The sequence below is a fragment of the Gossypium hirsutum genome, chromosome A05 (genome assembly GCF_007990345.1).
Source record: "Gossypium hirsutum isolate 1008001.06 chromosome A05, Gossypium_hirsutum_v2.1, whole genome shotgun sequence".
In the NCBI taxonomy this organism is placed as follows: Eukaryota; Viridiplantae; Streptophyta; class Magnoliopsida; order Malvales; family Malvaceae; genus Gossypium; species Gossypium hirsutum.
In genome coordinates, this window is record NC_053428.1 from 42,900,405 (window position 1) to 42,927,706 (window position 27,302).

At 34.8% G+C, this 27,302-nt stretch overlaps 1 non-coding gene across 1 annotated transcript; it reads left to right on the forward strand.

The window, feature by feature from the left end:
- The first annotated feature begins 17,624 nt into the window (after positions 1-17,624).
- LOC121229990 (small nucleolar RNA R71) lies at positions 17,625-17,731 on the forward strand. Its single transcript, XR_005927940.1, has one exon. It is a non-coding gene; the product is annotated as a small nucleolar RNA R71 (small nucleolar RNA).
- The last annotated feature ends 9,571 nt before the right edge of the window (positions 17,732-27,302 follow it).

Below are 27,302 nucleotides of genomic sequence, written 5' to 3' on the forward strand. Positions count from 1 at the left end.
AATTTCCTCTTTTAGCAAGCCTAGCCGAACCTTTATAACTCTTATAGCAACTCACAATTTTCAATTATTTCACACATTTACAACCTCTTTTATCAACTTCACAAAATGGTCCTTTTAGGTGTTCTCATGAAAACCACTTCACAAAAGTTGTTTATTTAACATCCATGATTCATTTTCTTCTATAAAAATTCAGCAAACAACATGAATACTCTCATGGAAAAACCCTAGAATTTTAATCATTATGCAAAATAGTCCCCTAATTAGCTAGATTAAGCTATAAGGGTTTCAAAAACACAAAAATCAACAAAAATGACCATCAAAATCACTTACTTGCAAGGGATAGAAGTTTGTTGAAATTTTGAGCTCTCAAAACCCCTTCTTTGCTGAAATTTTCAATGGAGAAGAAAAGAAAATGAAAAGATGATAGCTAGCCTTTTAGGTTAATATTTTATTACCAATTAAGTCACCTAACATTTGACCATTCCATGAATTAAGGCTCCATGTCCAGCCACTAATAAATTTGTAGTCTATTTACTCACTAAGGACCTCTAATTTAATGCTTCATACCCATTTAACACTTTTAGCTCGTAAAACAAATCTTTCGCACTTTATGCGATTTAGTTCTTTTTCGAAATTAAGCAAGCAATCGCTAAAATTAGTTCACCAAAATTTTAAAACATTCATATAACAACGTTATAACACATAAAATAATATTAAAATAATTTCTCCGACTTCGGATTAATGGTTTCGAAATCACTGTTCCTATTAGGCCCAAAATTGGGTTGTTACACAATTCACATACAATTTTTTCATTCCAAAAAATAAATTATTCACAATTATTCACATCATCCCTAATACGAGCCTATGAGGCCCAAATCAAGCATTAGGAGTGGTTCGGGCCTAAACAGATATCTCAGGAATTTTTTTGGAACACTTAGAAAAATTTACAAAATATAGGGGACGCACGCCCGTGTGGCCCAACCGTGTGTCTCACATGGCCAAAGACACTCCCGTGTCACAGGCCGTGTGGACATTTGAAATGGGATCACATGGCCGTGTCCCAGCCCGTGTCTGATGCCATGTAACTTTCTGACTTGGGTCACATGGCCAACATACAGGCCCTTGTGACTAGCCCATGTGCCCTTCGAAATGGCCTCACACACTCGTGTGCCAGGCCGTGTGCTAGGTCGTGCCAAACCTGTAAGGTATACTGACTTATGTCACACGGCCAAGTCACACGCCCGTGTGCTGGGTCGTGTAGAGTATACTGACTTGATTTCTAATTAAACACCAGGGGACACACGGCCGTGTCACCTGACCCTCTGTCACACATGGTTGAGACACACGCCTGTGTCTCTACCCTTATGGAAAAATTAAGCTATTTACTAAGCCATCTTTCTCACCCAAAATGAAATCACCTACACCAAACCAAAAGGCATATAACATGGCATAAATAGGCATTCCAACCAATCTCAATCAAGTCTAATTCATGTTATTTCCATACCAATAACTATAATGCTCATAACATCATAACTTGCCTATACAAAACATGCCAATTTCACATTCACAATTTTACCTAAGTGATTAACTTCATACATTATCTTGCCTAAAACCACAAGCATAGCAACTTCAATTCTCAACCATTTGGCATCCATAATTCCATTTCACAACAAGCATATAAATGGCAATTATACACCAAATATCAAAAAACCTTTTTCACACTTATACATACATCACCAAACATGCCAAAATAAGTCAAATCACATGGCTATACACATAACAAACATTTATCATTTACAAGCCAACTCAAATGGCTAAGCCTATTACCAAGCTATATACCAAAATGACCATAACTTCTATACATGCCATATACCAAATACAGAAGTTCCAAAAGTACCAAAGTGATAACTTGATAGTGTGATGAGATCTTCGATGACTCCCAAACTCAAGCAAGCTTTGATAATCACTATAAAACACGGAAAAATAAATAGAGTAAGCTATAAAGTTTAGTAAGCTAGTATAATTAATAAGTAAAGCTCACCATTCATTCACCAATCAAGTAGTATAAACATAATATACTACAACATCATTTAATCATAAGGTTAACATCTATTCAATCATATAAGTATTCATGAACTCACAACTTTCATATGTTCAATGTTCATATAGTTTCCGTACATACCTGAACTGATACGTATCTATTTCTCACCGTTTCATATTTTCGATATACCTGTTGAACCATTTGGAATATTATCGGACACTCGGGAATCTCGCACCCTAAGTGTCAATACATAGCCGAAGCTATGTCAATCTCATATCTCATATAATGCTCACTCTCGAGCTATCAACAGGTCTGCTCACACAAAATGACGGTCATGACATAACTACATAGTGCTGCTCACACAAGCTGACGAGAATCTGCAACACATGCCGGATAACTCAGCCACCAGTAGGACGTACAGACCAGCACCCAAATCACATAACCCTTAATGACATGTCATTCGTATTCTAATCTATTCCTAAGGTTCAACCAGGATTCACATTGCCGAATCTTCGTCGAACACATCCATAAGATAGTATTCACAATTAATTCAATAATAAAACATTTAAAACACAATTATACTAATGCTTATTAACATACGAACTTACCTCGATTGCAAAAATGACGAAAAGGATCGACTAGTCCAAAACTTTGTTTTTCCCCCGATCTAAATTCAAACTTTGCTTTTCTTGATCTATATGTAATCAAATTTAGCTTATTTAAATATCAATCTATTCAATTTAGCCCAAAAAATCACATTATGACAACTTTACACTTTTTCCCCTAATATTTCAATTTCTTTACGATTTAGTCCTTAGCTCATAAAAACACAAATTCATGCAATTAGGTCCTTACCCATGCTAGCCGAATTTCCTTTACTATCATAGCAACCCATATTTTTCCTTTATTTCACATTTCTACCACTAAATTCTGACATTTCTCAATTTAATCCCTAATTGACAATTTTAACAAAACTCACTTTACAAATGTTTTTTATTTAACAACAAGCATTCATTTTCTATCACCAAACATCAAAATACACCTATATTCATCAATGAAAAAACCTAAACCATTAAAAATTTTGCAAATTAGTCCCTAGGCTAGGTAGATTAAGTTATAACGATCTTAAAAATATGGAAATCATTAAAGGGACAAAAATTACTCATATGCAAGAGGAGAAGATGACCAAATGTCCAAGAACCATAAATGGTGATATTCTCCTAAGAAAAATCAGTGGAGAAGATGAATGAATAGAAAATATCATTTATTTTGCTTAATTTTAATTTTATAACTAATTTACTTATTTAACCTTTAACTAACATCGAAATTTCCATAATGCCAATCCAATATCATCCACTATCTAATTAATAGGCTAATTACCACATACGGACCTTCTCTTTAAGGTTCTATAGCGATTAGACACCTTTAGCTAATAGAACACAAGTTTTATGCTTTACACGATTTAGTCCTTTTTATCAAATTAAGCATTCAAACGATAAAATTTCTTAACGAAATTTTCACACAATCATACTATCATGTTGTAAACATTAAAATAATAATAAAATAAATATTTTGACTTCAGATTTGTGGTCTCGAAACTATTATTCTGATTTGGCTAAAAACGGGCTGTTACACGTACGCTGAGTAAAAACTCAGTGGTATTTCTATAATTCGAATAATTAAAGATAAAAATTAAAAATATACAATTGAAATATAAACACATATAAATATTTAATTTTTACAATAACCATATCGTATTTCATTTATTTCAAAAATATCTCAATTCTCATACTTGTTATATAAATAGCTTTTCACAATTCATTTCACATTTCAATATACAATTGCATTATCCATTCTATATTTCTTGAGTATATAACTCATATACTCTATATATTTGTATCATATTTCACATTCTATTTTCAGTTCACTATTTCACTTCCATTTCTCATACCATACCATTTTAATATGAATCATAAAACTTTATTATTCATTTACCCCTATTAACACGACTCAGATAATTCGAAGTAATAAATTGACACCCAGTGTCTCATCGGCTAAACAAAAGTAATTTGGCACCCAGTGCCTCATCGAATTAATCCGAAGTACTAAATTGACACTCAGTGTCTCATTGACTCGAAGTCGAAGAATTCCCTTAACTCTTCCAATCCTATGGCATGCCATCTATATCCGACTCAGCCCAATACAATTAATAGGGTTTTCAATTCACTTTTCAAATACAACCAATATTCATTTCATTTCAAATAATTAATATATTCAATAAGTATATATATCAATTCAATTAATATAAATTCAATAAATTCATCACATACTAAATCAATTCCATTTCAATTGCAAAACGCAATAATTCTCACCTCAACACTTACCATGTACATTAAATTAAATTATAACAATTAAAAATTAAATTTGGATTATAGAAATACAAACCGAAAATTTCAAGTTATTCCTCGTCGACTTTATCTTTTCCCTTTTTAGTCGAAGATTCTGGTATGAAGTTAGCTACAGAATTAAAACAATTAGAATTCATCAATTCAACACAATTTAATTTCATATTGAAAATTTTTATTTTTACTCAATATTTGTCTAATTTCCAATTTAGTCTCGAAACCGAGACTAATTTTATTTCTTCACAATTAATCTTATATTTTCATACAAGTTCCACTTTAAACTAAATTTAACTTCATATTTTCACTTAAATCCATAAATTTTGAAATTTTTACAATTTAGTCCCTATTACACAAAATTTACTATTTGTTCTACAATTTAATCCTTTTTCATTTCTAGCTTAAAAATCTATCAATTTAGTCCCTAATACTTTAATTATTCAACATAGACAACATTTAAAAACTCAATAATTTCTAAAATTTTGACATGAGTTGGGTAGTATTTAATTCTAGGATTCTAAAAACATAAAAATTACAACAACAAAAAAGAATTAAATTGACTTACCAATTGAACTTTAAACTTTGAAAGCCCTAACTTTTTCTCCTTTTTCTTTCTCTTTTTCCTTCTTTCTTTTTCTTAAGTTTTACTTCTCTATTTCTATTCCTTTTTCTATTTCATTTATTTTATTTGTTTTCTTATTCTTTTATAATTATTATAATAATATAATATGATATAATATAATATATATACTTAAGTATTAAGTATTACATATATTATTATATACATATGTATATTATTTTTACACATGTAATTATTTTTACCATACACATGTTAAATAAGGCTTAATTGCTTATTTAGTCCCTTTACTTTTTCTTTAATCAATAATTAAAATTTCACCCTTTATGCAATTTAATCCTTATAACCTAATTACCCTTAATTCAAGCAAAATTACCTAACCAAAACCTAATTAACCACACAACTAACTTCATAAATATTTTTAATAAATATTTACGAATCCATTTTACGAAAATGGAGACCCGAATATACACTTTCCGATTACCCGTTACTATAACGGCCCGAATTCACCAAAGGAAAAAAAATCTATTCTTTTAATATTATTTTCTTATTGTTTTCTCCCTATTTTGCTACCATTTTACTATTATGTTGCTACAATTTTGTTGTTATTATTTGGATAGTATATAAAACTTTTTTTATTGTTATTTTTGTTATTATTTTAAAGATATTTGTTAATTTTATTATTATTTTAGAGACATTTACTTGTTAAGTTGCATCTATCTTAGTGTTATTTGAGTATTTTTTTTAAAATTTATTTTCAATTTGTTTGGAAATATTTATTTTGATGTTTTTAGTATTTTTGATGTATTATGTATTTTTTTAAAATTATATAAAAAATAATATAAAAATTAATATGGGCGGGCCAGGTCGGGCCTGAGTCATTTTTATCTAATTCGGGCTTGGGCAAAATTTTAGGCCCATTTTTTTAGTTGAGCCAGGCCTGGGCTAGCAAACAGGCTTGAATTTTTAGTTGAGCCCGGCCTGGCCCATGCACACCTCTAGTTCTGACACTCAGTGTGAGTTCAATCACAAGATAACCAGTGCAAATGATTAAGCATATGAAAATATGTTACACAGAAATAGTTTACAGTGGCAATATTAGAATATAGATGTTTCAGATCATTCAACAATTCACATGTATATATATTTGCCATGTCACATATACCAATTTTATATGCACATATTTTTTTGAATGCCATACAGCTTTAAATTTAACAGAAAAGATCCTACCCCACCATTACACACAACAAGAGGATTTCCCCTGAACTCCAACAACCAACAATTCGGATTGTGGTTTAACCACCAATGGTTTACAAATTAACTACCAATGGAATCTTCCTATGGCTATGGATACACAACAAAATAATGTAGATAAATTGCTAATACACAACAACCAACACTGTAGACACACAACAAAACACCGTAGATGGAATCTGCCTATGGCTATGGATACACAGCAAAACAATTCAAGTAAAATCTTACACTAGCTGTAGATGCGCAGCAAAAATACCGTAGATGGAATCTGCCTATGGTTGTGGGAACACAGCAAAATAATGTAGATAAATTGCTAATACATACTCTATTTATAATGTCCCACCCTATGCAATGCAATATTGCATGCTAAAAAAAATTTAATACAATAGCATTTAACAGGTTATTTAACAGTTTGAGACAGTGGCAAATATTATGCTTATAACAGTTCGATATAGTAGCCAAAGGAATGCTTATCATGTGTTCAGTTAAATGATATCATAAGGTAGGTTGTATGTACAATCACAATCACAACTACAGATACAATATACATATATATATCATTCACAATTCAGGACAATATATATAACATCAATTCAACCAATCTAATCATGCATTCTAACATTATTTGTGCTTCAGGGACATAATTGAATAACTACACACTAAAAATAATTTGGAAACCATTCAAGAACTAAATTGAAAAAAATCTTAAAATTCTGGGAAAAACTATAAAATCTAAAAAACAGAGGACACACAACCATGTCCTCAAGCCATGTGGGATGCTATAAATCGTGTGGAGGGTTCTTGGTCGTGTGAGATTCAAATTATCCTAGAGTTTTAGTGGCACATGACCATGTGTAGGGCTGTTTGTTCTACACGTCCGTATGGCCCTATCCTAGGCATGCTTTCGCCCTAAGTCACTTGTAAAAGAACACACACCTTTCACCCGTAGGCTGAGGGACATTTCTCACGTTCAAATCTAATCTGGGGCACCTAAATCGGGACCTTCAAACAACATTTATACATGGGTTAATGTTTGTTTTCAAGATTTACAAGATTACCGGGAAGTTCAACAAGACTCGTAAAAGATTCATTAATTTTAATGAAAGATTAGCATCGGATGTAAATACTACAAGAATTTGGGATTAGTTATTAGTATTGAATTGTACTTACTGATTCTTAGCGAGGATTAAGAATGTTTCTAATGGCGATCATGAAACCAATTGAAAAATAACTTGAATCAAGAATAGATTTTGATCTAGGAAGAAATAATAAATTCAGCAATGGAAAGAAAATATTTTGCAAAAAAAAAAAGATGAAATAGAAAAGAGAGAAGAAGTAGGGAGAGAAAAGAAAATTTCTAGTTGGGGTTTGAAGGGAAAATAAAATCCTTATCTAATTGGGAAAGATTGGACTAAATAGCAAGGGTTTTCAAAGTTTTAGGGTTTTTTTAGTAATTTACCCCTGGCTGTCGAATTTAAAAAGGAAATGGGGATTTGGGCAACTTGAACTTGGTTTGAAATGGGGAGAAAGGAGTAGGTACTTAACCATTAGGTTACTGCCCATTCTTACTAAGTTTCTACTTCAAATTATATTTATTTTGGATAGTTTTTGTCATGGTTTGTTAAAATTAAAATGAGAAGAAATGGGAGAGAAGTGGATAGAACCTAGGGCATTTAAAGAGTGCACTAACTACTTAATCATCAGGCCTAGGTCATTTCTTGGTTAATTAACAACTCTCCCATTCTTAAAGAAATTTCATCCTCAAAACTTATCTGGTTCGAATAGATGAGTATATCGCTTACGAAACACATCTTCCAGCTCTCACGTGGCCTCTTCAATGCCACAGTTTCACCATAAGATCTTTACAAGTGGGATTCATTTCCTTCTCAGAAATTTTACATCACAATCTAGAATTTGTACATGTTTGTCCTCAAAAGACAAATTTGGTCTCACCTCAATCTCTTTAATTGGCTCGGTATGGGAAGGGTAATATCAATATCTTCTCAATATGGAGATGTGGAAGACGTTGTAACAGCCTGTTTTCAGTGATATCAAAATAATTATTTTGGGACCATAATTTTGATGAGTAAATTATTATTTTATTATTATTGTAATGTCTATGGGATTATGGTAAGGTCATATTAAAATTTTGTTAAGAAATTTTAAAGTTTACATAATTAATTAAGTAAAAAGGACTAAATCGTAAAAGAAGTAAAAGTTGAGTTCTATTAGTAAAAAGGGTTAAATGACTATGAAATCTTAAACTAAAGGACTTGAATAGTAAATAAACCATTTATATGGGATAGTGGATGTGCATGGCAAGGTATTAATGTAATTATGATAGTTTTTAAAAGTTAAAATGGTAATTAAACAAATTAAAATTAAACAAAATGAAACAAAAATTGTTTCGTCTTTCTCATTTCACTTCACAACCAAAATAGTGAAGAAAATAACACCATTTTTGGTGCTATGAAGATCGACTAGCTTTGTTCTTGCATGTTGTCATTTTTTTGTTAAATTTAAATGATTTTTTATGTTTTTTGAGATCGTTTTAGCTTAATCCAGCTAGTCTGAAGGTTAATTTGTAAAAATTTTAAAGGTTTAGGGTTATTCTATGAATGTTCTTGAATGATTTTTTTATGTTAAATGATAGATTATGAACCATTATTGAAAAATAAACAAGTTCTGTTAAGTGATTTTTGATGAATTTTGAAATTAGGTACTAATTTGTTAAAGGTATAAATTCTAGAGTTTTATAATGAAATGATGGTAAATATGATTTGTTTCAAGGTCCTTTACATGTTCGATCAACATGGATTTTGATTAAAATGGTTAAATCTTAAGTTATAAACTTAAGGACTAAATTGTGAAAAAGTTAAAATATTAGGGACAAATTGGTAACTTTGCATAAATATGAAATGTGGATTGAACTGAATGTTTAAGTTTAATTGATGTACTTAATTGAATATAATTATCTATCAGATCAAGATAAACCATGTACAGACCTAGATCGAGGAAAAGTAAAAGTTTTCGATTAGCTCGATTTAACCTTCAAGCCTCTAGTCATCGAGCTAAGTTCGTATGAACGGTTATCGTATTAATATTGTTTAATTTGAATGTTTAATATGTTATTTTTAATGTAAATGGCTCAATGTACAATCAAATCAATTCTATGATGAACTGACAAATATTGAGTCCCGGTTGAACCTTAGGAATTCATAGGATACAAATGACATGTCATTAGGGATTTCATGTTTCGCGTGCTGGTCTTGAATGTCCTACCGATGGTTGAGGTCTTGCATTTTTTATGGATACTCCACAGCTCATGTGAGTAGCATTGTGTAGCTTACATTTTGACCCACAACTCGTGCAAGCAGACCTATTTCACAGCTCGTGTGAGCAATGATGTAAAGTAAAGGTTCCGATTATATGTAAAGGCACACTTTGTGTGAGCTTTCTCGAGTATCCAATGAAATTCTAGATGGTTCAACGGGCAAGAAAAGGGAATGGAAAGGTAAGAATGCAATTGTATTAAATCATGAAATTATGGAATATTAAAGGTGCAAAGATTTTATTTATACATGATGAACACATGTTTTATGGATGATACCATATATATATGAACAAGTGTACTAACTTGTAGATTAATGATGTTGTTTAGGCTTATGCCAAGCTTGTGGTTTTGGTTGATTTTTTATGCTTATGTTTTACACTATGCAAATGAAATGGTAAGTTAAGTTTGGTTTATACGAGCTTAATAAACATTAATTCTTTACATAGTTTCTTTACTATGTTTTATAGATTATCAGAAGCTCGATTTGGTTGAAAGCTCATCGGAGAGCTATCACACTATCTAGAAGTCAATTCGGTCGTTTTTGTGTATTTTGGCTAAGGTTTATAATGGCATGTATAGGGTGGCTTATTATGATGTCTTTTATGAACATGTAAAATAGTAACTTGATATGTTTGTATTTAGACGTTTTTGGATTGTTAATGAACTTATAATGCTGACTCAGGTAAGTCATTTTGGTCACTTATAATTTTATCTATATATGGTTCTTTTGGTAAGTTTGTAATAGCTTGGTAATGGTTTCTTATGGTATAAATTGTTGGTATGAAAATGGTCAAGTTTGTGGCATGTTTTGGTAAGTTTGAATTAGAATTTGATGATTGAATTGTGGTAAAATTTACATGTTTAGGTAAGTGTTGTTGTTTGCATTTGAGGTGCCTTTGAATGGCATATTGGTTAGTTTGGGTGAGGACTTTAAAATGGCATTTTGGTATATGTTTTGTTCATGTTTAGGTTCCTTTGAAGTATGCTTAAATGAGTTGGAAGGTCATGTATGATATGGACTTGGGAAATGGCTTGAGTTTAGGTAAATTTGGGTCCACATGGCCATGTGCCATCTGATGATTTCTTAGGTTGCTAGACAGTGAGTTACACGGCCTAGACATGAGCATGTGACACGGCCATGTGACCCTACTCATGAGTGAGGACATGGGCTAGGACACGGCTGTGTGTCCCTATTTTGAAGGTTACACATGTGCGTGTCTCAGCCATGTGAGACACACAGCTGTGTGACCCCTATTTCGAAATTTTTGTAACTTTTTTCCTATACTTTCCAAATGGTTTCAAATTAGTCCTAAATCACTTCTAAGGTATTTTTAGGGTCTCGATGGCTTGATTTAGGGATAGTATGTATGTATATGATTAGTTTATGATTAGATTATATTATTAGATGATATTAAGTTTAAATGTTCCCGATTGTACGGTAATGCTCTGTAACCCTAATCTGGTGATAGATACGTTGTAGGGGTGTTATATTTAGTGGTATCAAAGCTACGATTTAGTCGGTTCTCGAACTAAATGTAGCATGTCTGAAGTCTAGAAATACATGCCATTATATAACCTATGATAGTGTGATAACTCTTAACTCAAATTGAACTATGTTTTCATATAGATAAAAGTGTCATCCAACCAAGCTGATTCTGATGAAGTGGAAAGTAATGCACAAGGCTCCATTCACGGAGCAACTTCTAGTGGTAGTAGGCCCGTGACTGAGGGCCAGGGAGGAAAGGCTAAAGAAGCCTTCTTCTAGATAATATCCAAATGGTTTATTGAGTTCGTGAGAACGAACCCATTGGCTTAACGCCCTCTACCCTCACTTGTACCCTAACTTGTCCCTGATCACAAGGTTTCGTAACAAGTAATAAATATTTATACTGAAGATCAAACCTAGACTAACTATTATCGCGATGTAGGCAAGTGTACCTATCGAACAGTAGTATAGTTTTAGCAAGACCGGATTGTCGAACCCAAATGAACTAAAAGTACTAGTAATGACTGTCTTTTTATTATGTAGCCTAAGAATTAAAGGGTTTGTTTTGATTAACTAATTATCTAAACTAAGAACGCATAGAGAAAAGAATTGGGGAATTACTTTTGGGAAAATCGATTGACTTGAGACAATACCTAAGGAAAAATCCACCTAGACTTTACTTGTTATTCTGGCTCTGAATCGAACGATTTATTCATTCAACTTGTTCCGTAGAGATCCCTAAGTTATGTTATTATCCCTATGCAAGACTAATAATGTCTAATCTCTAGATTGAATAGCCGAGACTTTTCTCTAATTAACACTCTAGGGTTTCATTAACACGATCTATGAATCCCCTTATTAGGTTTCACCCTAATCTGGCAAAATCTTGTCACCCTATTTCTAGGCGCGCAAACAACACTGCTTAATTATGACAAAAGTAGTCTGAGACAGGGTCTATTCCTCCTCTGAATAAGAGCATGTCTTGAATCAATATCTTGGGATATCAAAACAAGAATTAAGAACACATAATTAAGAACAAGTTAAATATTTATCATACGATTCAGAAAATAATAAAAAGATTCGTCTTAGGTTTCATTCCCCTTAGGTATTTAGGGGATTTAGTTCATAACTAAATAAGAAAACATCTCAGAAGAATAAAGAATACAAAACATAAAGAAAACCCAAAACTCCTGAAGGGAAATTGAGGAGAGATCTTCAGTCTTGATGATGAATCCGGCTTCTGAGATGGATCAATCAGCTTCCTTGGGGTAATTCCTTACCCTCTATTCTCCGTCTCCCTTTTTCTCCTCTTCTAGGATGTATTTATAGGCTTTGGAATGCCTAGAAGCCCTCAAAAGTGGCCTTTTCTGAATTGGACTTAACTTGGGCTCGGCAGGGACACACCCGTGTGACACGTCCGTGTGTGATTACTTCAGGCCATGTTTGAGCCTGTTAGAATGTCATAGGCATGTGCTATGCCCGTGTGAGCCGTGCTCCAATTCTGCCAGATTGACACGGCCGTGTGGTCTGCCCATGTGAGGAGGTCCAGGCCGTGTTGATTTCGTACTTTAGCCTATTTTCTCTGTTTTTGGCCCGTTTCTCGTTCCTTTCGCTCTCCTATGCTCTCCTAAGTGTAAAACATGGAATTAAAGCATTAGAAGCATCGAATTCACCAATTCTAATGGAAAATTATCCATAAAATGCATTAAACATGAGGGAAAATATGTATAAATTACGGTTTATCAAATACCCCCACACTTAAGCATTTACTTGTCCTCAAGCAAAATCCTCAACTCATAATCAAAATAAATTCTTCTCAACTTATAATTTCTATCGATAATATCTCACATTAATCCATAAGTAATTATACATTGAGAATTCAACTAAAAGAACATAAAAGTTTCAAACATTCCAAGTTGAGTATTTAGTCATGCAAACTTAGGTGCTTCCCTTCGTCTAAGTAATTACCTTTGATTCAAAATATCACAGAGTTTCACATCCTCACTAAAGGTTCACTCAAATCACTCGAGGTGTTTAAGGACAATAAATGAAGCACTCAATAGTCAATAATGAAAAGTCATGACCATAGGCTTGCATGAAAATCAAATCTCCACCACTATAATTTAATATGATACATCAATCAAAAGGTCTTTAGAGGGTTGTAATGATGCTTGGTTAGGGGGTGTGGTCACAAGCTGAAAGAAAAGGTTAGAATCGAGATTAACTTGAAAAGTTGCCTTAACTAGAAAAAGAGTTAATCTTCACTTGAGTACAACAGAGCTTCTCTCAGAATATGGAACTACAGATATGTATACATGGTTTTCTTTTTTTTTTAAGAACAAGTTAAATAATATAGAGTAAATATCAAGAACAAAACATAGCTAGGCAAACCATTCAACTCAAATCTCGACAAAAATAGGGATTAATTTAGGGGATTTCAACAATAATGGGTTAAAGATTAATAATAAGGGTAATACAAGAAATGGTTTGTTAGGCTCAAAAGGGTTTACTAGGGGTTAATCATGGACGTAAGCTTTTCATGGCATGAGTGGGTTAATCCTAAGTGCCTTAATCATTTTGATATATCAAATCAAATGGTGTGGTCTCGACATGCATAATCAAGCAAGTTCTAGAATAACAGTTCAATACCGACGCACTCAAAGCAATAATAAAAGTGAGCATGAAAGGATGAATAGATGCTCAAAAGGCTCAAAAATCTCACAAAAATTATGTTTTTTTTATGTTTAGACTCGAGAATTCCAGTTCAAAGTAATACCTAGACTTGAGGAAACAGCCTAAGATTTTGAATTTAAAAATCAACTCATCATGCTTGATTCTCTAATGTCTTAAAGTTTAAATAGTCAATGCATAAATCCCTATGTTTTAATTCAAGATATATCAATCAAAATAATAAACCAATCAAAATTTATCCTAAATATGATATGAGAGCTTTTCAAGAGAACAAGGCAATCATTAATAAATACTTCCCCACACTTAAGATGTATATTACCCTCAATGTACAAAGATGGGTATTATAAAATAAAAATAAGATAGGGAGAGAAGTGAAACTTCCTGTATGATGAATGCCTCGAACTAGAGTTTTTTAGAGTAATCGGTTCGAGAGTGGAGGAGGATACTCCGGCAGTCGTAAAGGTTCATTAGGCCATAAGTCTTGCACCAAAAGAATATTATATCTAGTGGTAGCTATGGTCGTGGTCGAGCAGGACATGGCAGTCGTGGAGAACCTTTCCCGGTGGAGTTTTAGTTTCTCTGTGATAATGAGCTTAAGAGCTCTATATAACTATGATAAAATCAGGAACTTTTTAGGGGATATTGGGAAGAATAAGTACTCAAAAAGAAATAACCAAAATTTATAATAAAATTCTAAATCTGCTAAATAAAATAAAAATTAAAAATAAAATAAAAAGTAGTTTGAATAAAAATTAAAAACATAAAATAATAAAATAAATATTTCTAAACATCTTCATCACTGAATGGTTCGCGAGGTACTGGCGATGAGATGTGGAGATGCTGACAAATCTGCTATAGAGTAGCATCAATGTTGTCAAATCATTGAAAACACTGACGCTCAAATAGGGTGAGGCACTCAGAGATGTCAGCATATGAAGCTAGCGCATGAACTGGACGAGAGAGTGGTGGTGGTTGAGTCGGTGGGTCCTCGTGCTGTGAGGGGTCATCATCAGGAATGTCCTCGTAGGCCTCCTCCTAGGTAGATTGGACGAGACGATACTGGGGAGGGGAGGTTCCTCGGTGCCTCTCGATCATCCTCATGCTAAGCATGCTCAAGATGCCTTGTGGAGACATCTGCCCAATCGATGCAGCGGCTTGCTACTAAAGGTCGGGCCCGAAGTATTTGGAAAAGCTCTTCTTGGGGCCCTCGTGGAAACTGTAGGAGAGAGAAAAGAGATGGAGAAATGAGGATTAATGCAGGGGAAGTAGATTTTAGGATGGTTTGGGGGTTGGGGAAATGAGAAGCTGGGGAATGGTGGCCGGGATAGGGATTAGGGAGTGGACAAGGGGAGATTTCAGCTAGGGTTTTGAAAGGAGGAAGAAGATGAACAGTGGTTTGCTTATATAGGGGAAGGCCACACGGCCTAGGGCCACGCCCGTGTACTCTGAGGGTGAGCCCGTGCTTTTTGAATTTTGCAATTTAGGTCGTGCCCGGCTACTATCTCACGCCCGCGTGTCTGGGGCGTGTGTGGACACGGCCATGTCGCACGATCATGCCTAGCTTTGTTCGCTTCTCCCATGCCCGTGTGTTAGGGTACCACGCCCGTGTATTGTTGTCCACGGCTTAACGACACGGGCGTGTCTCACGCCCGTGTCGAATAAACAGAATCGAGCCTTACCCCTGGCATGGCCGTGTTTTTCCATTCCCACACATGTGTTCACCTATCAAGTTCACCCACGACCATGTCGCACGACCATGGGGATTTATCGCATCCCGTATTTTGGGGAAATCATGTCCTGCTTCCACACGGCCGTATCACACGGTCATGTCTCTTTCCCTGTTTGGCCACGACTTTAGGCACGCCCGTGTGCCTGGCCGTGTGTGCTGAAAAACTTTGCAATTCAAAGATAAAGTTAATGATTTAAAGTATTAGAAATTAAAAATAAAGAAATTAAAATATGTTAGTGCTCGGGTTGCCTCCCGAGAAGCGCTTATTTATAGTCTAAGCTTGACTTACCTCTCTAGTGAATGGTCAAGGTGGTTCGAGGAGTTTATACTCCTTATTCCTGCTATCAATCTCATCAAAATAGGGTTTTAATCGGGTGTTGTTTACCTTAAAAGTGCCGAACTTGGGGTGACTCACCTCCACCATACCGAATAGAAAAATACTGAGTACCGTAAGAGGGATTTCCTCATTCGGTGTGGTAGTGACAATGTGGGGATCTGTGGCATCTAGTAAGACTTTATCGCCAACCATAAGTTGATTAGGAGAGGTATCGGGCTTGTTTTAGCATAGTTTCAGTTTATCATGTGTTCTCGATTTGTGTGCTCGCCATTCGTCTAGGTCCTCTATCCGTAGCCTTCGTTCTTCATGAATGTGTCCTCTATCATTTCTGGAACATGGCTCGTGAACTTCTTTGAAGCTTAATTTCTGCAAAGTCATATTGTCAGTTTTAGTAGATTGGTGTGGACTATTACCTTCAATGTTCGATGTGATGCCAGAATTACGAGCTTGAAGGGTGATCATTTCATCTCCCATACGAAGTGTAAGCTCACCTGTGCCAACATCAACAATTGTTTTAGCAGTTGCTAAAAAGGGCCTTCCTAAAATCAAAGGGGTGTTATTATCCTCCTCTATGTCTAGAACAACGAAATCAACGGGAAATATGAATTTATCTACTTTCACGAGTACATCTTCAATAATACCCCTAGGGAATCGTATAGTTTTATCTGCCAATTGAATGCTCATCCTATTTTGTTTAGGTTTCCCAAGACCTAGTTGCTTAAACATTTTGTAAGGCATGACGTTAATACTAGCCCCTAAATCAGCTAATGCATGACTTATATCTAAACTACCAATTAAACAAGGAATTGTAAAACTCCCTGGATCTTTCAATTTGCAGGGTAGCTTATTCTGTAGAATAGCTGAGCAGACTGCATTTAGCTCCACATGCGACGCTTCGTCCAACTTCCGCTTATTTACTAAAAGCTCTTTTAAAAATTTCATTGCATTTGGCATCTCACTTTCACCTTTACTCACCACAGTTTCTTGCATCAATTCTGGCTCAGGCACAATGAATCTTTCCTTATCTTGAGTACTAATTGCATTGAGGTGTTCCCTTGGGTTAGGTTCAATATTACTTGGTAAGCTACCTTGTGGTCGTTCGGAGATTAGTTTGGATAGTTGGCCTATCTGAGTTTCGAGTCCTTGGATCGATGCTTGTTGATTTTTAAGTATTGTCTCGGTATTTTGGAAACGGATTTCTGACATTGATATGAATTTTGAGAGCATCTCCTCAAGGTTCAGTTTCTTCTCTTGTTGGTAAGTGGCTGTTGAAAACCCTGAGGATTTTGTAACTTTTGATTCCCTTGACCTCCCTAGGAGAAATTTGGGTGGTTCCTCCAACCTGCATTATAAGTATTACTGTATGGGTTATTTTGAGATCTAAAGTTTTGTTACCCATATAGTTGACTTATTCCTCTTCGATTGTGGGATTGAAGAATTGATACTCTGTATGCACACCTCCTCCACTTGAGTCACACCTCATTACTAGATGTACCTACGTAGAACCAAGTAAACCATCAATCTTTTTATTGAAAAGTTCTACCTGATTTGACAGCATAGTAACTGAGTCGGCGTTATAAACGCCAACTGTTTTTTGTTGGCTTAGTCCTCATGACTTGCCACTGATAATTATTTAGTGACATTTCTTCAATGAATTCATAAGCCTCTTCAGGTGTTTTGTTGTTGATGGTTCCTCCAGCAACTGCGTCAACCATTTGCCGAGTCAAGGGATTCAGACCATTTTGGAATGTTTGTACATGAAGCCAAAGCGATAACCCATGGTGAAGGCACCTTCTCAGTAAGTCCTTGTATCTCTCCCATGCATCGTAAAGTGTTTCTAAATCCATCTGCACAAAAGAAGAGATATCATTACATAATTTAGCCGTTTTAGCTGGCGAAAAGTATTTTAGTAAAAAAATTTCGGTCATTTGTTCCCAAGTAGTAATTGACCCTCGTGGTAATGAGTTCAACCACTGTTTAGCTTTGTTCCTCAATGAAAAAGGAAATAACCGAAGACGAATGACATCATCAGAAACGCCATTGATTTTAAATGTATCGCAAAATTCCAAAAAGTTTGCTAAGTGAGCGTTGGGATCTTCATCCTGCAAACCATCAAACTGAACAAACTGGTGTATCATTTGAATTGTGTTAGGTTTCAGTTCAAAAGAATTTGCAGCTACAGCCGGTCTAACTATGCTAGATTCAGTTCCTGTTAGAGAAGGTTTAGCATAGTCATACATAGTACGTGGAGCAGGATTTTGATTAGCCGCAATTGCAGGAGGTAGCTGATTGCCTTGGTTTTCAGCCATCTCTTCAGTTGGGGTTTGAGTATCGTCTTCTTGCTCGTTCTTTGTGTATCTTAAGCTGCGCTTTATTTCTCTTTGGTTTCTACGAACTGTGCGATCGATTTCTTCGTCAAAAAGTAATGGTCCTGACGGGTTTCTTCTAGTCATAAACTATAAAAACCTGCCAAGAGAAAGAATAAGTAAATTAATAAATAATAATAATTAAATTAAATTAAATTGCAAGAAAAACAAATGGCTAAAGTAATTAAAATTGAGCGTTCCTAATATCTTAGTTCCCTAACAACGGTGCCAAAAACTTGATAGCGAGGTTTCGTAACAAGTAATAAATATTTATACTGAAGATCAAACCTAGACTAACTATTATCGCGATGTAGGCAAGTGTACCTATCGAACAGTAGTATAGTTTTAGCAAGACCGGATTGTCGAACCCAAATGAACTAAAAGTACTAGTAATGACTGTCTTTTTATTATGTAGCCTAAGAATTAAAGGGTTTGTTTTGATTAACTAATTATCTAAACTAAGAACGCATAGAGAAAAGAATTGGGGAATTACTTTTGGGAAAATCGATTGACTTGAGACAATACCTAAGGAAAAATCCACCTAGACTTTACTTGTTATTCTGGCTCCGAATCGGACGATTTATTCATTCAACTTGTTCCGTAGAGATCCCTAAGTTATGTTATTATCCCTATGCAAGACTAATAATGTCTAATCTCTAGATTGAATAGCCGAGACTTTTCTCTAATTAACACTCTAGGGTTTCATTAACACGATCTATGAATCCCCTTATTAGGTTTCACCCTAATCTGGCAAAATCTTGTCACCCTATTTCTAGGCGTGTCTCAGCCATGTGAGACACACAGCTGTGTGACCCCTATTTCGAAATTTTTGTAACTTTTTTCCTATACTTTCCAAATGGTTTCAAATTAGTCCTAAATCACTTCTAAGGTATTTTTAGGGTCTCGATGGCTTGATTTAGGGATAGTATGTATGTATATGATTAGTTTATGATTAGATTATATTATTAGATGATATTAAGTTTAAATGTTCCCGATTGTACGGTAATGCTCTGTAACCCTAATCTGGTGATAGATACGTTGTAGGGGTGTTATATTTAGTGGTATCAAAGCTACGATTTAGTCGGTTCTCGAACTAAATGTAGCATGTCTGAAGTCTAGAAATACATGCCATTATATAACCTATGATAGTGTGATAACTCTTAACTCAAATTGAACTATGTTTTCATATAGATAAAAGTGTCATCCAACCAAGCTGATTCTGATGAAGTGGAAAGTAATGCACAAGGCTCCATTCACGGAGCAACTTCTAGTGGTAGTAGGCCCGTGACTGAGGGCCAGGGAGGAAAGGCTAAAGAAGCCTTCTTCTAGATAATATCCAAATGGTTTATTGAGTTCGTGAGAACGAACCCATTGGCTTAACGCCCTCTACCCTCACTTGTACCCTAACTTGTCCCTGATCACAAGGTTTCGTAACAAGTAATAAATATTTATACTGAAGATCAAACCTAGACTAACTATTATCGCGATGTAGGCAAGTGTACCTATCGAACAGTAGTATAGTTTTAGCAAGACCGGATTGTCGAACCCAAATGAACTAAAAGTACTAGTAATGACTGTCTTTTTATTATGTAGCCTAAGAATTAAAGGGTTTGTTTTGATTAACTAATTATCTAAACTAAGAACGCATAGAGAAAAGAATTGGGGAATTACTTTTGGGAAAATCGATTGACTTGAGACAATACCTAAGGAAAAATCCACCTAGACTTTACTTGTTATTCTGGCTCTGAATCGGACGATTTATTCATTCAACTTGTTCCGTAGAGATCCCTAAGTTATGTTATTATCCCTATGCAAGACTAATAATGTCTAATCTCTAGATTGAATAGCCGAGACTTTTCTCTAATTAACACTCTAGGGTTTCATTAACACGATCTATGAATCCCCTTATTAGGTTTCACCCTAATCTGGCAAAATCTTGTCACCCTATTTCTAGGCGCGCAAACAACACTGCTTAATTATGACAAAAGTAGTCTGAGACAGGGTCTATTCCTCCTCTGAATAAGAGCATGTCTTGAATCAATATCTTGGGATATCAAAACAAGAATTAAGAACACATAATTAAGAACAAGTTAAATATTTATCATACGATTCAGAAAATAATAAAAGATTCGTCTTAGGTTTCATTCCCCTTAGGTATTTAGGGGATTTAGTTCATAACTAAATAAGAAAACATCTCAGAAGAATAAAGAATACAAAACATAAAGAAAACCCAAAACTCCTGAAGGGAAATTGAGGAGAGATCTTCAGTCTTGATGATGAATCCGGCTTCTGAGATGGATCAATCAGCTTCCTTGGGTAATTCCTTACCCTCTATTCTCCGTCTCCCTTTTTCTCCTCTTCTAGGATGTATTTATAGGCTTTGGAATGCCTAGAAGCCCTCAAAAGTGGCCTTTTCTGAATTGGACTTAACTTGGGCTTGGTAGGGACATGCCCGTGTGACACGCCCGTGTGCGATTACTTCAAGCCGTGTTTGAGCCTGTTAGAATGGCACGGGCGTGTGGTCTGCCCGTGTGAGGAGGTCCAGGCCGTGTTGATTTCGTACTTTGGCCCATTTTCTCCATTTTTGGCCCGTTTCTCATTCCTTTCACTCTCCTATGCTCTCCTAAGTGTTAAACATGAAATTAAAGCATTAGGAGAATCGAATTCACCAATTCTAATGGAAAATCATCCATAAAATGCGTTAAACATGGGGAAAAACATGTATAAATTATGGTTTATCAGTCCCCGTAGTTCTTCAGGGTTTGGAACAAATTCATGCAAGCAAGTCTCCAGTTGATAAATTTTGAAAATATGGGGCTGAAAAGTTTCATGGTACAATCGAAGACGATCCAGATAAGGTCAAATTTTGGTTGGAAAATATAATTAGAGTTTTCGATGAATTATCTTCTACACCGGTTGAATGTCCGAAGTGTGTTGTATCGTTACTAAAAGACTCGACATATCAATGGTGGAATATATCGATTGTAATAGTGTCTAAAGACCATGTGGATTTGGAATTATTCCAAACAGAGTTTAGAAAGAAATATGTAAAACAGAGGTTTATTGACAAGAAACACAAATAGTTTCTAAAATTCAAATAGGATCGTATGACTGTGGCTGAGTAGGAACAGGAGTTTGTGTGACTCAGAAAATATGTTCGGGAATGCATACCATCAGAGGTTGTCATGTGCACACAGCTTGAAGATGGTTTAAATGAAGATATTAAGCTGTTAGTCTGGATTCTTGAGTTGAAAGAATTTTTGGTTTTAGTCGATAGAGCACACAAGGCCGATGAACTTAGCAAGGCTAAAAGAAAAGTAGATTCAAAGGCTCGTGATATGGGAAATGACCTATGGGAAAATCATTCTCGTCTCCATAAAAGAAATTAAAAAAATTCCACAATCATTTATTAGTTTCGAAAAGTTATTCTAGGAGAGATAGAGGAAAGCAGCATTCGAGCTCGAAACCTCATTCTACGCTTGTAGCAAGCGTTGGTAGTGTCAAGAACAACAAAACTAAATGTCAACAATGAAGTAGATGACACTTTGGAGAATGCAGACTGAAAGATGGGTCGCGTTTCAAATGTGGTTCATATGATCATTTCCTCAGAGATTTCCCAGAAAGGTCTAATAAAGAAAAGGCTCAGAATACTCGTTCGAGTAATACAACTGCGAGAGGGAGACCACCCCCGAAACACTAGGAATGCAGGTAAAATTCGAAGTGGAACAAAAGATTCTACTGTTAGATCTGAGGCATGGGCACCAGCTAGAGCTTATACGATTCGTGCTCAAGAGGAAGCTTTAGAATCTGATGTGATCACTAGTACATTTTCTATCTTTGACACTAATTTACATGCTTTGATTGACCCGGGGTCAACGCACTCATATGTATACACAACTTTAGTGTCAAATAAGAAAATATCTTTGGAGTCTACATAACTTGTGGTTAAAATAATAAAACCTCTAGGTCAGTATGTATTAGTTGAAAAGTCTATAAAAACTGCCCTTTGATGATTCAAGGTTGCAATTTTCCAGATGATTTGATGTTGTTACTTTCTGATGAGTTTGACGTGATTTAAGGTATAGAATGGTTAAATCTGCATGATTCTGTTGTGAACTGTAGATGAAAGCATGTGTTAAAATGTCAAAATGGTGAAAGGATCTATATCGGTTCAGATAGATTAGATGGTATCTCTAATGTAATCTCAGCTATGACGGCACAGAAACATGTTAGAAAGGGTTGTGAACATATCTCACTTATATATTTGATTCTAGGGTTTCAGAATTGAAGTTAGAATCAGTTTTGATTGTATGTGAGTTCACATATGTATTCCCAGAAGAATTACTAGGGTTACCACTGATTAGAAAGGTTGAGTTTGCTATTGAACTAGTGCCGGGAACGTCTCCAACATCAATAGCTCTGTATAAGATGACACATGCAAAATTGAAAGAGTTGAAAGCACAGTTGCAAGAGTTGACAGATAAGGGCTTTGCTCAGCCTAGCTTTTCTCCTTGGGGTGCTTCTATGTTGTTTGTCAAGAAAAAGGATGGGTATATGCAATTGAGAATTGACTACCAACAGCTCAATAAAGTTACAATCAAGAACAAATATCCCTTGCTACAAATCGATGATTTGTTTGATCAGTTAAAAGGTGTGATAGTGTTTTCAAAGATCGACCTCCATTCTGGATATTATCAGCTACAAGTTAAAGACGCAGATGTGCTGAAACAACTTTCAGAACTGGGTACGGACATTATGAATTTCTTATTATGCCATTTGGTTTGACCAATACACCTATTGTGTTTATGGACTTGATGAATAGAATATTCAGACCGTACTTAGTGTAACACCCCTAACCCGTAACCGTCGCCGGAATAGGTTAAGAGCCATTACCAGACTCGTAACTCAGTTCAGAACAATTATTTATCCGATAACGTCTATTCTCAGTCAATATCATTCCTTCACATTCACTATGTACTTAAAACAGGCATAACAAGCTTTAATCATACATTCGGGACTAAATTGTAACATATTAAAATTTTCAAATACTTAGAAAAATTTCAACATTTCAAGTGTCACACACCCATGTGAACAGGCCGTGTGCCTCACACGGCTAGTAGACACGTCTGTATCTTAGACCGTGTGAAAGCAGGTCATACATACTGACTTGTGTCACAGGGCCGAGGACATGCTCGTGTGTCAGGCCGTGTGAAAACTAGAGAGCATATTGACTTGGGTCACAGACCAACCACATGCCCGTGTGCCCTTCGAAATGGCCACACTTGCCTGTATCCTAGGCCATGTGCCATTTAGGGGGTTACTGACTTATGTCATACAATCAGACACACGCCCCGTGTGTGAGCCCGTGTGTGGGCGTGTGTGAGCCCGTGTGACACACACGGCCAATAGATACACCCGTGTCCTAAGCCGTGTCAAACTTGTAGGGTATACTGACTTATTTCGTAGGGTACCCCAGGGGACGCACGATCGTGTAACATCACCGTGTGTCGCACACGGCTAAGACACATGCCCGTATGGAAAAAAATAGGCCATTTGCAAAGCCATTTTGCCACCCTAAAAACACAAACATTTACAAGCATAATTGACCTCATTTATGCAACCCAATTGGCAACCAAAATAACCATTTCAATACATAATATAAGTCATATCAAACCTACCAATTTTAATATCCAAATACCTATTTAACAACATAAATAATCCATTCATTTAACATCAACATATCAACACTTCACTTGCATATTTTCATTCAAATATTACCTTACCAAAACTTACCATAATGGAGCACTTAATTCAATCAAAACAAAATACCAAAATAAGCCAAATCACATGGCTTAATTTATACACGATACATAACAAAATCCTATTATCAAGTAGCATAACTAATATTTTTCAAACTAGCCTATACAGGCCATTTTTACAAATTCACAAGTTCAAAAGTACCAATCGGAATTTGGATAGTGTGATGTGCAACTCCGACTTGTCCGAAAACAAGCGAGCTAACGAACCTCTATAAAACATAGAAAAAGAAACGGAGTAAGGTTTCAAGCTTAGTAAGTCCGTATAATACAGAATTAAACTTCCCATTTATATATAATCAAAACAATACAAATATGCAACCAATTCAATTAACCAACACCTAATCACAAGTATTCATCAAATGTTAGTCATTGTAAACATACATGAAATCATTCATTAACACAATGCTTATCTTCATTACAAATTCATATATCATGTATAACATTAATAACATTTATAAACTGTAACTCATCCGTATAACATTATTTAGGCACGTTGAACTTATTAGAACTTCAAAGGATACTCGAGTGAACATCATCAGTAATCTGTCAATTCATTATCATATATGCTCTTTCAAGCCATGATCGGTAAGCTCCTCCTGAGCTGATGAACAGTTAGCTCTAACGAGCTGAAATGGTAAGCTTTTTTCAGTTGAACAGTAAGCTCATACGAGTTGAAACGGTAAGCTCTATTAAGCTGAACAGTAAGCTCTTTCGAGCTGATATATCGGTAAGCTCATACGAGCTGTGGTAAGTCCGCAACAAATGCAGGAGCTCAACTAAAACGGTAAACCCAGTAACATGTCACTCGTATCTAATGAATCTATACAGTTCAAACGAGGCTCAATAACAAATACATTATATCAATAAGGAATTTATACTTCAGTTATTTCCATTATACATATTCATTTCAATAATTACAAGTATATAAAATTTTGATTCTAATTATACGAACTTACCTCGATTTGCTCGGTTAAAAACGATCGGTTATTCGTCAATCTTTCCTTTTCCCCGATCTAAACTCGATCTCGACTTCTCTTGATCTATATATTATCAAATTCAATACATTCAGCATTCAATCTATTCAATTTAATCCATAATTCATATTTTGTAAAATTTACACATTTGCCCCTATACTTTTCAATTTTTACAATTTAGTCCTTATCACATAAAATTGCAAATTCATGCAATTTAGTAGCAACCCATGCCTAGCCGAATTTCATAGGGGCTCTTAGCAGCCCATATCTTTCATTATTTCATACTTTTAACCACATAATTTTACAATTTCACAATTTAATCCCTATTTCGCATTTTTGTCAAAAATCACTTTGTAAAACTTGTATATCTATCATCAAACATTTAAATACTCAAGAATTCAACAATGGTATCATTTAAAATCTATAACAGTTTCAAAGACGAAAGCACAGGCTAGCTAGATTAAGCTGCAACAAGCTCAAAAACGTAGAAATAATTAAAAACCGAGTCAAAACCGTACATTAATCAAGGATTTAGGCTTGGCCGAATGTAAAACCTAAATATGGCTGATTTCTCCTCTTTAATTTCGGTCAAGATGATGAATAGAACCATAATTTTTATTTTTTTATTTAATATAACATAATTTACTAATTTACAAAACTAACCTTAAATAAAACATATAAAATCATTTAAACAATATCTAAATATGTCCATCCATTCTAATAATGGTATAATTACCATGCAAGCTTATTTAATTCATTTCTATAGCTATTTGGTTCCTTTAACTTATAGAACTCATATTTTACGCTTTATGCGATTTAGTCCTTTTTACCGAATTAAGCATTTAAACAGTAAAATTTCTATACGAAACTTTCACATAATTAATCTATCATGCTATAAACCTTATTAAAATAATAAAATAAATATTTTGACTTTAGATTTGTGGTCCCAAAACTACTGTTCCGATTTGACCTAAAAACGGGCTGTTACACCTAGATTTTTTTGTTGTGTTCATTGATGACATTCTGATCTATTACCGAGATGAGACAAAGCATGCCTAGCATTTAAGATTTGTTTTGCAAACTTTACGCAAAAAATATTTGTTCGCTAAGTTTAGCAAATATGAGTTCTGGCTCCGAGAAGTTGGATTTTTGGGACATAATACCTTCCATAGAAGCACAAAAGACCTTCATCATTAAACCCACAATCCTCAATTTTGCCCTCTTCCACCTTCTTGATCAACAGAAACAAGGATACATCTTAGGTTGTTTAGCTTTGATCTCATTGGCTAAAGTGGGTTTCATTTACAGTTCAGCTAACAAGCCTCCATCATCTACTAGACTTAGCCTAACAAACATTAATCTTAAATTGCTTATATGTTTTATACTTAGATCGCCTGCTACTACTTTGGCTTTTCTGGGGTGGTATTCAACTACACAATCATAATCTTTTAACATTTTCATCCGCATTCATTGTCTTAGGTTCAATTCCTTTTAGGTGAGAAGATGCTTAAGACTCATATGACTGGTATAAATGTAGCACTTCTTTCCATACAAGTAGTGCCTCCAAATTTTCAATGTCAAAACTACAGCCAAGTCTAAGTCATGAGTCGGGTAGTTGCACTCATGCTACTTAAATTTCCTCGACTCATAGGCAACTACTTTAACGCCTTGCATCAACACACATCCAAGGTCAATGTAAGATGCATCACTATACACCACATACTCTTTCCAAGATTAGGGTCGGATCAACACAGAAACTTGGGTTAGCACAACTGTTAGCTTTACAAAGCATCATCCATCGACCTAAATGGGATATCCTTCCTCAACAACTTGGTTAGGGGTGTGTAACACTGGGGTTTGTGCAAGTTTACATAATCGTTATCAAGTAATAAGTAAGTATCGAGTTATCATCTCCACAGGGATAGTTTTTGTGCTAAGTCACTTAATTTGTAAAATTATATTAACAATTTGGTAAATAAAAAACACAATTTAGTTGAGAAGTGATGATTAAAATATATTAGACAAAATGCAATGATCCCTAATGCAAATTAACCTAAATATGCAAACTATATGAATGAAATAGATTTTAGCAAAATTAAACACAATTTGCAACAATTATAACATAAATAAACTAGGACAATTACTTTAATTAAACTCAATTTATTATCAACGTGCTTAATAATATTCGAAAAAACATTTCATGGCAACTCAATCTTTCATGAGTTTGGAAACCACATTAGGTCCTTTCGGAATCTTTTACTTAGTAAATACGCATTTTACGGATCCTTATTT